The 13,022-nt window shown below is 35.6% G+C and overlaps 1 protein-coding gene across 2 annotated transcripts in view; it reads left to right on the top strand.

Moving 5' to 3' along the window:
• The first annotated feature begins 4,568 nt into the window (after positions 1 to 4,568).
• Positions 4,569 to 13,022, top strand: part of LOC143244955 (uncharacterized) — a 42,898-nt gene continuing 34,444 nt past the window's right edge. The window contains exon 1 of one of the 2 annotated variants that reach the window (XM_076490561.1): positions 4,569 to 4,694. The gene's annotated coding sequence lies outside the window, so the exon portion shown is untranslated. The remainder of the gene's footprint in view (positions 4,695 to 13,022) is intronic. The other variant, XM_076490560.1, reaches the window with a different exon arrangement.

Raw genomic sequence — 13,022 nt, forward strand, 5'->3', positions numbered from 1 at the left:
CTACCGAACAATCAGTCTGACCAGCTGTGTAGGCAAAATTCTTGAAAGAATAATCTGTAATAGACTCTCCACATTCTTGGAGATAACATCAAAATTACCAAAAGAACAAAATGGATTCAGGAAATTTAGACAAACGACAGACCACCTAATCAGATTAACCGAAACCATAATAGATAGCTTCAATAAAAAAAGAATGTACTGTCGCTTGCTTCCTTGATATCGAGAAAGCATTCGACACTGTTTGGCACGATGGTTTAAGGTTCCGAATGAATAAAATGGAACTACCGTGAGGAATTTTTCGCTGGTTATCTAACTTTTTGAAAAACAGAAAATGTAGAGTAAATGTTGAAGGAACATTTTCTGAATACTTTACTCCACAAGCTGGTGTCCCTCAGGGAGAGGTGGTTAGCCCTATACTCTTCATCATGTATGTAAACAATATGTCACTGAGGGATCCGAATCATGGATTCTCTTCACAGTTCGCAGATGATGTGGCAGTCTGGAAAAGTGCCTCAACACCCATGATAGCAGCAACTAACATACAACCGCAACTAAATAGAATAAGTGAATACTGTCAAAAATATAGAATAAAAATAAACACAGCAAAAACACAACTCGTAGTCTTTACGAAATTGACAAAACACAAAAAAACAACAGCCAGAATTATATATGAATGGCACACTACTCCAGATTGCCCCATCGGCAAAATTTTTAGATCTGACCTATGATTCAAAACTAGCTTGGATCAATCATGTGAACGAAATTAAAAATAAAATCTGGCGAAGAACTACCTATGCTATGAGTCTAACTGGTAAAAACAGTGGAGCATCTACAGATAACATACTAAAAATCTATAAAACATATATTAGACCTGTAATAGATTATGCAGCTCCAGCATGGATAACTGTAAGCAATAAAATAATTAAAACCAAACTACAAACAATCCAAAACACACTCCTCACAACAGCATACAGAGTTCCAAGAACAATATCATCTCAGTTCATTCACAAATACTCGAACATACCAACCATACCAGATAGACTCCTACATAGTACAATAAAGTACTTTAATAAGAATTGGATGAAAAACGAATTACTATGCGAACTACACAGGTACCTCATACATGATGAAACTAGTCCTAAATATCTCTCCCCAGTCAATTTATATTTTAAATATAAAAATAAATAAAACAATATATATATTAAATAATAATAATATATATACATATATATATATATATATGTATTAAGCAATAAATAAAAATGCCATCAACAAACTTGACATTCTGCTGATAGAATAAAATAATCACTATATATGAGCCACAATACATGAACATTGCCCTGAAAAGAATCAAAATAATATTCAGTTCTACAATTATAAATACCAATCTGTCAAGAATATAAATACGGGGAGGAGGAAGAGGTCATAGAGAACCTGATCCTCCATGGTATGAATGTTTCTTACCCAAACACCGGCAGACATTCATTTGTTATATAAATTTGTTCCAAACACAAATGTTTGGATAGAACGGAGTGAGGTAGAATAAGCAGTTTTATGCGATTTTTAGAAAGGAATAAATATTTGTAATCCAAGCTGATTTTTTTAATTTGGTTATTTTAAGTTGTGTATGAGAAATGTGGTAAAAACGTTGTTTTTAAATGCGAATTTTTGGATAGAATGAAGTGAGGTTGCACTTTATGGGAACTTTATGGGAGTTCGAAAACGAAGAACGAACAATTTGGACACCAGGGTTTGTGTTTAATATAAACTTTAACATTACATGGAACACCACTGGAAAACTGTTTTAGCTATAACCACGCTAAACACTAAACAATTATGGGAAAAAAAACGACCAATGTTTACGTTTCATATTTATTCTTTAAAACGTGAAGAGTTAGATCATTTCGGCATTTCTTAAACACAATCTACAGCTACGGAAATTCATGGGAATACTATTAGCGCATTGTAACTTGTAAGACAGTAAGAGTGGTACAATATCAGAAAAAGTATGACGCTTACATCTTTTTGTTTACTATACTACTGACGCAATATGGCTAAAGTAAATTTTATGACTACTTGAGTAAATATTTAATGTAGAAGTGACCTATATTATGAAATATAACTTGGTAAGAGTGAGCAAGTTTAAGTGTTACTTAAATATATTAACTTAGTAGAGACCCCCTGCTAGTACAGCGGTAAGTCTACAGATTTACAACGGTAAAATCAGCGGTTCGATTCCCCTCGGTGGGCTCAGCAGATAGCCTGATGTGGCTTTGCTATAAGAAAAACATACACGCACATACACAAACTCAGTAGAGATGAAATGATTTAAATGCTTCTTCACAGGTCACATGAAGAACATAAAATCTATTAGACTTAATTCTTTGCTTGCTTCTAATTAAGCCTGAAGCAACATAATGGGCTATCTTTGCTCTGCCCACCACGGCTATCGATCGAAACCCAGTTTATAGCGTTGTAAGTCCTCAAACATACTGCTGTGCCACTGAATGGAGCTATCAGACTTAAGACCTGCCTGGTTTATCATTTTTTTGGTTTTTTTTAAATTTCCTCATGAGTTGTATACATGGGCTACATGTATACTATCGTTTATAATACTGATGTGAAAAACATGAAGAAAGGTATCACCACCTACCGCAAGCTCTTGCGTTACTTTTTGTCAGACTGAATAGTTGGATTTGATTTTCACTTTTATAAGGAACCCATGGCTCTAACGTGTGGAGCGCGAGATATTTGTGTGTGTGTGTGTGGTCATGGGGCGGTGCGAACAACAGATTCAGAGCCTGGTGTGCTATCCACGCTCGAACTTTGAATTTATTGATTAGCTATTCAGTTACACCAACTCTTGGGTAATTCTGCTTCTGCGTGATTGAATAGTGGGATTTGACCATCACTTTTATAGCGCATCATCGCCCTAGAAAATGGTGAATCATAATACGGTTACGTTAACCATGAGGACACGCCTAGATACGCTACTAGAAAATTAGGAATTTCATAAAAATACTCAGACTTTAAAGTTAATTAAAATTCTGAAAATTTTCCTTCTTAAATATATCATTTTTTTAGTTGGATTTTCTTTTTCCATCGAAGTAATTCGAAAATAGATTCAAAGTCTCGTCATAAAAAAGAAACAAACTTTTTTGTTGAATAAAGGAACAAGTCTTATTTAATTCTAGAATACTTTAAATCTCAAGTCTCATAAAGCAATAAACGCGTCTAAAAAAAGGCATTCGGCGCAGGAACGTGACAGTATTCTGTGTTATTTTTAAACGGGCTCGGCATGGCCAGGTGGTTAAGGCGCTCGATTCGCAATCTGAGGGTCGCAGGTTCGAATCCCCGTCACACCAAACATGCTGGCCCTTTCAGTCTTGGGGGCATTACAATAATGTGACGGTCAATCTCACTATTCGTTGGTAAAAGAGTAGCTCAAGAGTTGGCGGTGGGTGGTGATGACTAGCTGCTTTCCCTCTAGCTTTACACTGCTAAATTAGGGATGGCTAGTGCAGATAGCCCTTGAGTAGCTTTGCGCGAAATGAAAACAAAACAAACTTTTTAAACGTAAATGTAACGCGTGTGGAAGAGTTTCGGATTTTAGAACTGAGGATTCAGGTTCGAGCCTGTGCGATATCATAATATATATTTTTTTTTGTGATAGTGAATTTATGTGGGTGGCAGGGTGCTGCTAATTGGTCTCCATTCCTCTGGTCAGTAGCTCTAAAATAGGAACGGCGGCAAGTAGCCCTAGTAACTTTGTCTAAAATACAAATACGGATATTTAAATGCACATGCGTTTATATCAACATTTTTAATGTGAATTACTATTCCTCCTCGGTGACTCAGCAGTAAATCTGATGGTTTGTAACGCTAAAACTCGGATTTAGATACCCGCGGTGGGTACAAGCACAGACAGTTCATTTTATGACTTTACGCTTTATAACAAATAAACAACACCTTTTTTTTCATATCAAAATCAAAAACTGATTTCAAAGTACTTTGAAATTAACAAAGCGATTTGTTAATACGTTGTTGTTGTTTTCATTATGTGTCAATAATGTACAATTATGAAGTAAAAAGTGCATTGTTGAAGTTATTACTGCATATTTTATTTGTTCATGGCGATGTGTTTTTCTTTTAACTATTGATGCAACGTTTGTGTCCAGAACCGCAAAATTCAAATAGTTTTAGTAATAAAAATACCAGTTTTTAAACTAAATTTAATAGGTGTTTTGTTTAAATAATAATAATGAAACAAGATGTTTAAAGCAGATAACCTGTTGTCATCTGCCAAATTGAGAGTGCACTTTTGGATGTCAAACCTGCTCTTTCATAACCTAAATTCTGTATAAACGAAATATTAATCCAGTAGAAATACTTTATTATTAAAATACCGTTTACTCTAGAGGTGTATCTGATAACCTTCAGCTGATATGACAGTAACGATTTGTTTGTTGTACACATCATTGTATTACATGTGCATACATAGTAGTAAGATACTGCGCATGCGTTTCGAGTATGCGGGCGTGATAATGTTCCTCGAAAACACTCAGCGCTATCTTATCGTATGTGATGGGTAATGCAAATGACGTTTTACGGATTGCCTGTAGAGCATTCTGGTGCCTTCAGTTCGTCTCTATGCTTCAGCAAGAGAAAATGTAAGGACAAGGAAGAACGTTCCGGTAAGTTTAAGTCAGATTTTTCTCCTTTTTTTTAAGCGATAAAATGATGGACTTATGGTCCATGGTTGTTCATTGATAACCGTATGCCTTGGTATAGAAGGAAGACTGATATAAGCTACAATAGTCATTTTGTTACGTAACGTCGGTCGCTTGGTGTGTCTATGTTTTAATTCGAACTGGTGTAGGTTATTTCAAAATTTGACGTCTAGCACGGAGCCTTCACCCATTTTTCCAAGTTTGTAAGAAATATATACTTTTCTTAAATTAAGGGGTGGTTTTATTTATCTCAGAATAAATATTTAGTAGGATTTTCCTTTTATAAACGTTCACTGGTTATAAATGATATTACGGCTATTTGAATGTAGTTTTACATTTCTGAATTATAAATATACACGAATACATAATATTTTAACCGTTATATTTGATGGATATTTAAGTATAAAGATGCAGGCGCCCACAGTTTATTTATTTTTCCTCTGTATGTTCTAGAAGCGTAAACTTGAAAATCGTGAGATTGGTTTTCTACCGGATGAACTTCTGTGTTACGTGAGAGTTGCTTTTGATGATGTGCGTTTGAAAATAGAGTGATCAGTTAATCAGTGAATCATGTGGTATTTAGCTGTTAAACCGCTACAGAGATACTTGTTACGTTTTAAATAGATGAATAAATAAGTGGGTATTGAAGTGATGAGTGGCTAATGGTCTTGTTGGGAATAATTCTTAAACGCAAAAGGCTGAGGTGAAAAGGCCCGGCATGGCCAGATGGGTTAAGGCGTTCGACTCGTAATCTGAGGGTCGCGGGTTCGAATCCCGGTCGCACCAAACATGCTCACCTTTTCAGCCGTTGGGGCGTTATAATGTGACGGTCAATCCCACTATTCGTTGATAAAAGAGTAACCTAAGAGTTGGTGGTGGGTGGTGATGACTAGCTGCATTCCTTCCAATCTTACACTGCTAAATTAGGGACGGCTTGCACAGAGAACCCTCGAGTGGCTTTGTGCGAAATTCCAAAACAAACAAAAGCCGAGCTAAAAAATTGGTGTACTACAGATTTAGTCAATAGCAATGTATTTATATAATGTTTAATACCTGCAGTGTAAGGACTGGTTGCACTACACTTTTTAACCTTTGAACTTATGCGAGAAATAAACATGTTTCGGATGTTTATCAAATAGTAATAAGTAAGTATCGTGTGAGACTTTGTTAACATAGACTGCCTTCTATTATTAAAAAGTAAATATTAGTTGATTACATACAACCAGAAAGTATCAGAAACTGTTTTAGTTGTGTAAGTGTAATATTAAATTGCTTGTCACAAATTAGGGTCTGTCATGGTCTGGTGGTTAATTGAGACACTTTACTTACAATCAGCGGGGCGCGGGACCGAAACCTACTTTCCAATATGCCCGCCCATTCCCTCGTAAGGATATTAGTATATGATGGATCAATTCCACTGTTTGTTAGTAAAGAGTAGCCCAAAACATTGTGGTGGGTACTGTTAGCCGAATTGCCCTCCTTCCATCTGGTCAGTAGTTAAATATTTAGAACAGTGACAAGTAACATTAATATGTTTTTGCTTACTAGAAAAGTAATGAAAATATGAGAATTTAATGGAATATACTTCAACTAGCGGTGTGAAAGCTACTTACGCTGCCAAAATTTGGGTTACCTGAAACAAAAACAAAACAAAATGGAATCCTCAACAGCTGCGGCACTTGAAATTCCTTTACGCAAGGTTAGAGTAAATTAACCTATGAGACTTTTTATTTAATCTATCTATACTAGCTATATTTTTGTGCGCCAGAAACATCAAGCATGGGATGCGCGTGCACGTGATGGGGTTTTATTACTCATCAGGGTCTTTGCCAGCCTGCTCTCATGTTGAAACTCTTTCAGTTAGGATTAGAGTAAATTGATCTAAAAGACCTTTGGCATGGTCAAATACATCAATCGAACAGGTTTGACCTCCTCCTGAAAGCTGTAATTAGATCTCAAATCGGTCAAGAGATGATGGAAGTATGTGCTAAAAGTTTGAACTTGAAAAACCCAGAGCCATTTTGTGTCTCGCTGTACCATGGCTAAAAAGAAGGCATAGCATTATTTCACCAGTTTCTTACAGACTATGTTTCTTTTGTGACATAAAACTTATTCGACCAATACTATTAAGGTTTCCATGCTATAAAAACAGGTTTTCAAAGAAAGCTGTTATCGTACGTACAAAAAAAGTAAAAGGTTATCGCTTCCAAATCACTTCTCTCACACGCGTGCCTTTAAGGCACTCGGCTCGTAATCTGAGGATCACGGGTTCGAATCCCCGTCGTACCAAACATGCTCGCACTTTCAGCCGTGGGGGGCATTATAATGTGACAGTCAATCGCATTCTTCGTTGGTAAAAGAGTAGTCCAAAAATTAGCGGTGAGTGATGATGACTAGCTGCCTTTCCTCTAGTCTTACACTGCTAAATTATGAACGGCTAGCACAGATAGCCCTCGTATAGCTATGCGCGAATTTCAAAACAAACAAACATTCTTACCTAAGGTAGTGTTACCTCAGCTAATGGAGGTAAAACACTTCAAGACGCTGAAGAAAAATAGCGTACTCTGGTAAAAGAATAGGCTCTCTTCTTTCCCTGATAAATAATGACTTCTCTACCTCCTTTTCATTTGATTTTGAACAATCAATAAACTATTTTAAATGAATTAAGTAAGTAGTTTATAATTGTATTCAAATATCACAGTTGACTATAGCAGGAGTAGCTATATTAGACGCGTGTACTCATAGGGAGGAGATACTTTTCTTCTCGCACTGTAGTCGACATTAGGGCTCAACACCTTAATGTCTGTTTTTATCAAATACTCCCCTCATTGTTTTATCAGCACTGTCCGAAGGTCGAGGTAGGTTTATAAGCTGCAAGAATAAGGCACAGCTTGCGTGGGCATACGTAATTGTTTATATTGGTGTGCTGAACTTACCTTTATCAAATACAATCGCTTTAGAACACGCAAAGCCTATCTGTGTAAATGGTCTACTAAGTTGGGTAAGTACACAGAAGTGCAAAAAAGCCGAGCACTTTCCCCTTTCTCCACCCATCTACTGAAGAAGAATGGACCATTCTTTGAAATCTCTCGAGTTCAATAGAATAGAGTGAAGTTGTGTAAATACAAATATTTGAATAATATTATGAGAAAAAAAATGATGTAACTTCATTTAATGGAAACGCAGCAGTCCTAAAGAAGAAACATGAATAAGTAGTCAAGAGATTTATTATAGTTCATCGCAACGGTCAATGCTTCTTTTAAGTGGTGTAATATACTACGAAGTTTTGTTGATAAGGGTGACGCTTTCATTCCAGTTCTACAAGATGAATATACAAAAAAAGTTTTGCAATGTAAAATTATGAAAGATACGAATCCTTGAATAAACACTATTTTCAGGTGTTGGGATCTTAAGCCGATTTTTTTAGATTTAATAGTATTGTTACTAAACACTGACAAAGTTTGAAAAATATTGTTGCTAAACATTGAATAGGGCTCAAATTGTATTGTTGATAAACTTTGAACAAGGTTTCAGTTTTGTTGTTGATTTTTGAAGAAGGTTTGAATGATATTATTGCTTATCTTTGAACAACAATCAGTGGCGGATTTAATGTTGTGTGGGTACAAGGGTTAATAATATTTGTGGGTGCTACATCCCATGTAAATTCACATAGAATAAATGGAACCCCGTTAAGACCATGGGCCCTGGGATGTTACTTCATTTTATGAGCATATTGGGTATTGCTTTATTTCATAACGAGCAGTTATTTTTGTGATTTATAACAATTTTAAGAATATCGTACTCTACTATTTTCAACAACTACTGAATAGAGGTCGGTGGTGATGTTTTCTTACGCCTAATACGCGTGTCTTCATCGAGTAGGGCGAATTTTAGATTTACTACTTTGTGACTCATTTTACTGGCAAGCTACACTGTTGGCACCCTTAGAAAATTATATCCTTCGTGTTTCTCAAAACCAGGCGGAGTTGGTATTTTAGAAGGGTGTTGAAATTTCTCTACTACAAATGTGCGTGTGGTTAGTGCTTCAATAACGCGAACATTAGCTAATGCTCAACACGTGTACGTTTCGAACAAAGGCCCAACATACTGAGTTATGGAGGGAGTTCAGATTTTAGGTGGACGTGTATAAAGAATCTCATAGCTCTAAACAAAATTCATCTGAAGAAAACATTTAAACTCGTTCCGTTTATATTACTATCTGGCTTTGTTTTATACGATATACAAACGATAAATCGTTTAACTAATTTAAATAATGTTGAAACGCTTTAAGTGAATCTAAGGCTTTTTTTTTTTTTTTTACAGTAAGCCAGTTGTGTACGGTACAAGTCGTAAAAGCCTCATCTAAGGCCCGACATAGCCAGGTGGGTTAAGGCGTTCGGCTCGTAATCTGAGGGTTGCGGGTTCGAATCCCGGTCGCACCAAACATGCTCGCCCTTTTAGCCGTAGGGGCGTTATAATGTGACGATCAATCACACTATTCGTTGGTAAAAGAGTAGCCTAAGAGTTGGAGTGGGTGGTGATGACCAGCTGCTTTACCTCTAGTCTTACACTGCTAAATTAGGGACGGCTAGCGCAAATAACCCTCGAGTGGCGTTGCGCGAAATTCTAAAACAAACAAGCCTCATCTGTCTTATTAAGACAAACACTTGAACAATAAGTTATGAAAGCAAAACGTTTCTGAAACGATTACAAGTTAATGCTTGACCTGATCTCGGGAAAGGTATTAATAGAATTCTCATATTTGATAACACGCACGAAAATGACACCAACTATATTTTTCATGCAAGTTTGAAACTGGTCATATATATGATGTCGCTAATCTTACTGTATCTTATCTGTGGCAGGCATGTTTAGATGTTCTACAATATATATGTGTTTCTGTGTCTTTACGATAGAGTTCCGGCACAGTGATCAAGTGGTATGCCTGCGCAGCGACTTACTAGATGTTTTTCATTTTTCCAGCCATTAGTTACGCTAAATCTCTTGGCATAAGTAGTAAATGACGTAGATAGCAATGCTTGCAGTCACTTGTGTAAACGTTGTGTGCGTATTTCATGAGCGTTCTATGTGTAAGCTTGAGACACTAGGTGCATATCAAGGTTTCGCGTACTCTTGTTGCTTAAAAGGGGCGTATTTTAGACCCAGTTACAGAAATGTACTGCACAGTAAAGTACAATATACAGTAACAATACATTACAGGATTTATCGGGTTGGTGGTTAATTGGGTGAACAGACAGTCGTGTGGAATAAACTGATAGGTCGACTAAATGACGGCTGAATTCACAGACATGCTGATGGCATGACAGATGAACAGAACAGTGGCGAGATACTTATATAAGAGCAGTGGTTGATCAATAATAAACAACCATCAGTTAGATACACAGGAAATAGAACGAGAAATTGCAAACATATGACAATAGTAACAAAGGAAAACAGATGCTCCAATAAACACGAATACAGTCGAACGAAGGAAAACTTGTAGTTGTTAGTATGCTGAATAAATGAGCATTTGATTGTGACAGGGAAAGATTAAACAAAAAAACTTTTTCGTAGTCAAACTTGGCGGTTTGCCAGATGAATATATTTTTGTTTAACTTCCCGAAGTTTTATGACCGCGCTAAATATAGGTATCATTTATTTCTATAGAGATGTCTGATAGCATCGGTTATCTCAATTTCAATTTAATTATGACTGTTATCTCTTATAGATGTAGTTGAATACGTCGGTTGTATTCTAGGTCTAGTTGAATACGCCAATTATCCCCTGTATATGTATTTGAATACTTCATTTATCTTCTATAGATTTAGTAGTTTAATATGTTTATCAGTTGAGTTCGTCGGTTATTTCCTATAGATGTAATTGGATACGTGGTTATTTTCAAGGTGTAGTTGAGTGCGTCAGCTATCTGCTATATATAAAGTTGAATACGTCACTTATATCCTATATATATGTTGTTGAATATTTATATATGTGGTTTAATATGTCAGTTATTCTCTAGATTTAGTTGATTATGCCAGTTTCTTTATATATCTATTTGGTTACGTCAGATATGTCTTTTATAGATCTAATTGAATAGATTTTTCTTATGAATTAAACAAAATCTGGCTAATAATGGGGGAGTCTAACTAATAAAACATCGTATTCTGATCATAATAAAAAGCCCCTCAATGGCACAGCGGTATGTCTGCGGAATAACACTGCTAGAAACCGGGTTTTGATAGTCGTGGTGGACAGAGCACAGATAGCCCATTGTGTAGCTTTGTGCTTAATTCCAAACAGACAATATAATAACAACAAAAAACAACAACAATATATTAATTATGGTGTTAATTTTTAGTTCTTATTTAAGTATAATTTGCTCTAATAAGAAGTTAATTTTATATACAATTTAACGCACTGTTACAGAGGTATACATGACTTATGGAAACTAGAAACAAAATACTAATTTTATTAATGCAAGTGTAATGGGATAAGTAAAAGATAACTAAAAATACCATACAAATAATATAAAAACAAAAGTTTCTATTACGCTTAAATGGACCTAATATCTAAGCCTTTTTGGAAGGTAGGTTTTCATTCACCATGAGAATAACTGTGAATTACACTTTAGTGTGCACATGGGTTAAGATTCGGATGTAGCCGTTCCTTATTTCGAACTACTGACCAGTGGGTAGATAGCTAGTCAGCAGCATTTGCTGATCTTTGAACCCAATGACGGAGTTGACTGAAATTTTATAAAGCTTCCACATATACAAATATAGAGCATGTTTAGCAGCACCACGCCTCTAACTTTGAGACCATGGTCCGTAGCCTTACACCTTGACCAATAGATCTCGCTTAACCGAGAGTGACTTAAGAAATCTTTACAGATTTATTTAGATGTGTAAGTGTGGTGCGATATTTTATATAACAGCTTCAATTATACTTATTTTAAACATATGAACTTAAGCAAAAAAATTAACTTAAGAATCACTCTGACAGAAAGCAGTTTTTAAGTATTTATTCTAAGAAGAAATAACATTGCCTTCAAGCATGTCAAATTTTAGTATGTCTGTTGCTAATCATGCTTTTAAATCAATTTATAATCAAATATATATTTGAAATTAAAGTTAGACGTTTCACAACGCTTCAGCCACCGATGTCGTTTATTTGAGATTAGAGATATTAGGACAGCGAAAAGTTCTGTAAATTACCTAAAGATGGCGCTTCTTTACCAAGAATTGGTAACAATTTTCAGCAAGACTCGAAACAAAGAATCTTGTAAGAGGGAGTGAGATAAATAGATTTATTGGCCAGAATGCACATAACAATTGAGAGATGAAATATATATGTTTCGTCGCCATATTTGTTTACTCTGGGTGATCCAACTCAGTTTTTCACCATGCTTACTTCATTTAATATATTTGTATCATTATAGATTTCTGTGAGAGTAAGAAATTAGTTTTCAGCGTTTCAATCGAAAAAAAATCAGTAAAATATGCATCTGTTTATTGATAAAATTTTCTTTGAGTAAATTCTGTTTTTTTATAATTTCAAGGAAAGACAATACGTGTGAACTTGTGATTCTGGATTTTTTGTAAAATTGAATGAGTTTTATTTGTTTGTTTATCGTTAAGCGCAAAACTGCATAATGAGCTGTATTCATTACCTCTGGTATCGAAACTCATTTTTTAGAGTTTTGAGTCTCCAGGCTTACCTTTGAGCGAATTAAACAATAAGTTTAGCGGTTTTGATCAAACTCCTTCTCCTATACTAATGAGAAACATACTTGTTCACTCTTGACTCCCTCCTCCCCGTGGCACAATGGTAAGTTTGCAAGTTTGTAATGCTACAAACCGGGATTAGATACCCGTGTTGAGCAGAGTAAAAATAGCCTACTGGGTAGTATTGCGCTTAACTACAAACTATAGATTCCCACTTTTAATACATAAAGTATATACTGCATTTCGAAACTCCATGATATTTAAGAAGGGGATAAATATTGAGAAGATTGACCAAGCGTGACCCCAGTGGTTAGCATGCTGGACCATGGAGCTATGTGTCTATTCTTTGTTTCTGTTAAAATTTGCGCTCCGCATTTAAGAAGACGTGTATGCGTTATAAGAGTGACGGTAAAATTACACTACTCGTTCAGACATGAGTATCTCAAGAACTGGCGATGGATGATGGTAACTAGCTGTCTTCTCTCTAGTCTATCTTGAGTAGCTTTGCGCGAGTATCCGAAAATAAACAAACGAAAAGCTAATAAGCTTTATAAGTAATAATAATAAG

This window comes from Tachypleus tridentatus, chromosome 2 (assembly GCF_004210375.1).
Source record: "Tachypleus tridentatus isolate NWPU-2018 chromosome 2, ASM421037v1, whole genome shotgun sequence".
Classification (NCBI taxonomy): domain Eukaryota; kingdom Metazoa; phylum Arthropoda; class Merostomata; order Xiphosura; family Limulidae; genus Tachypleus; species Tachypleus tridentatus.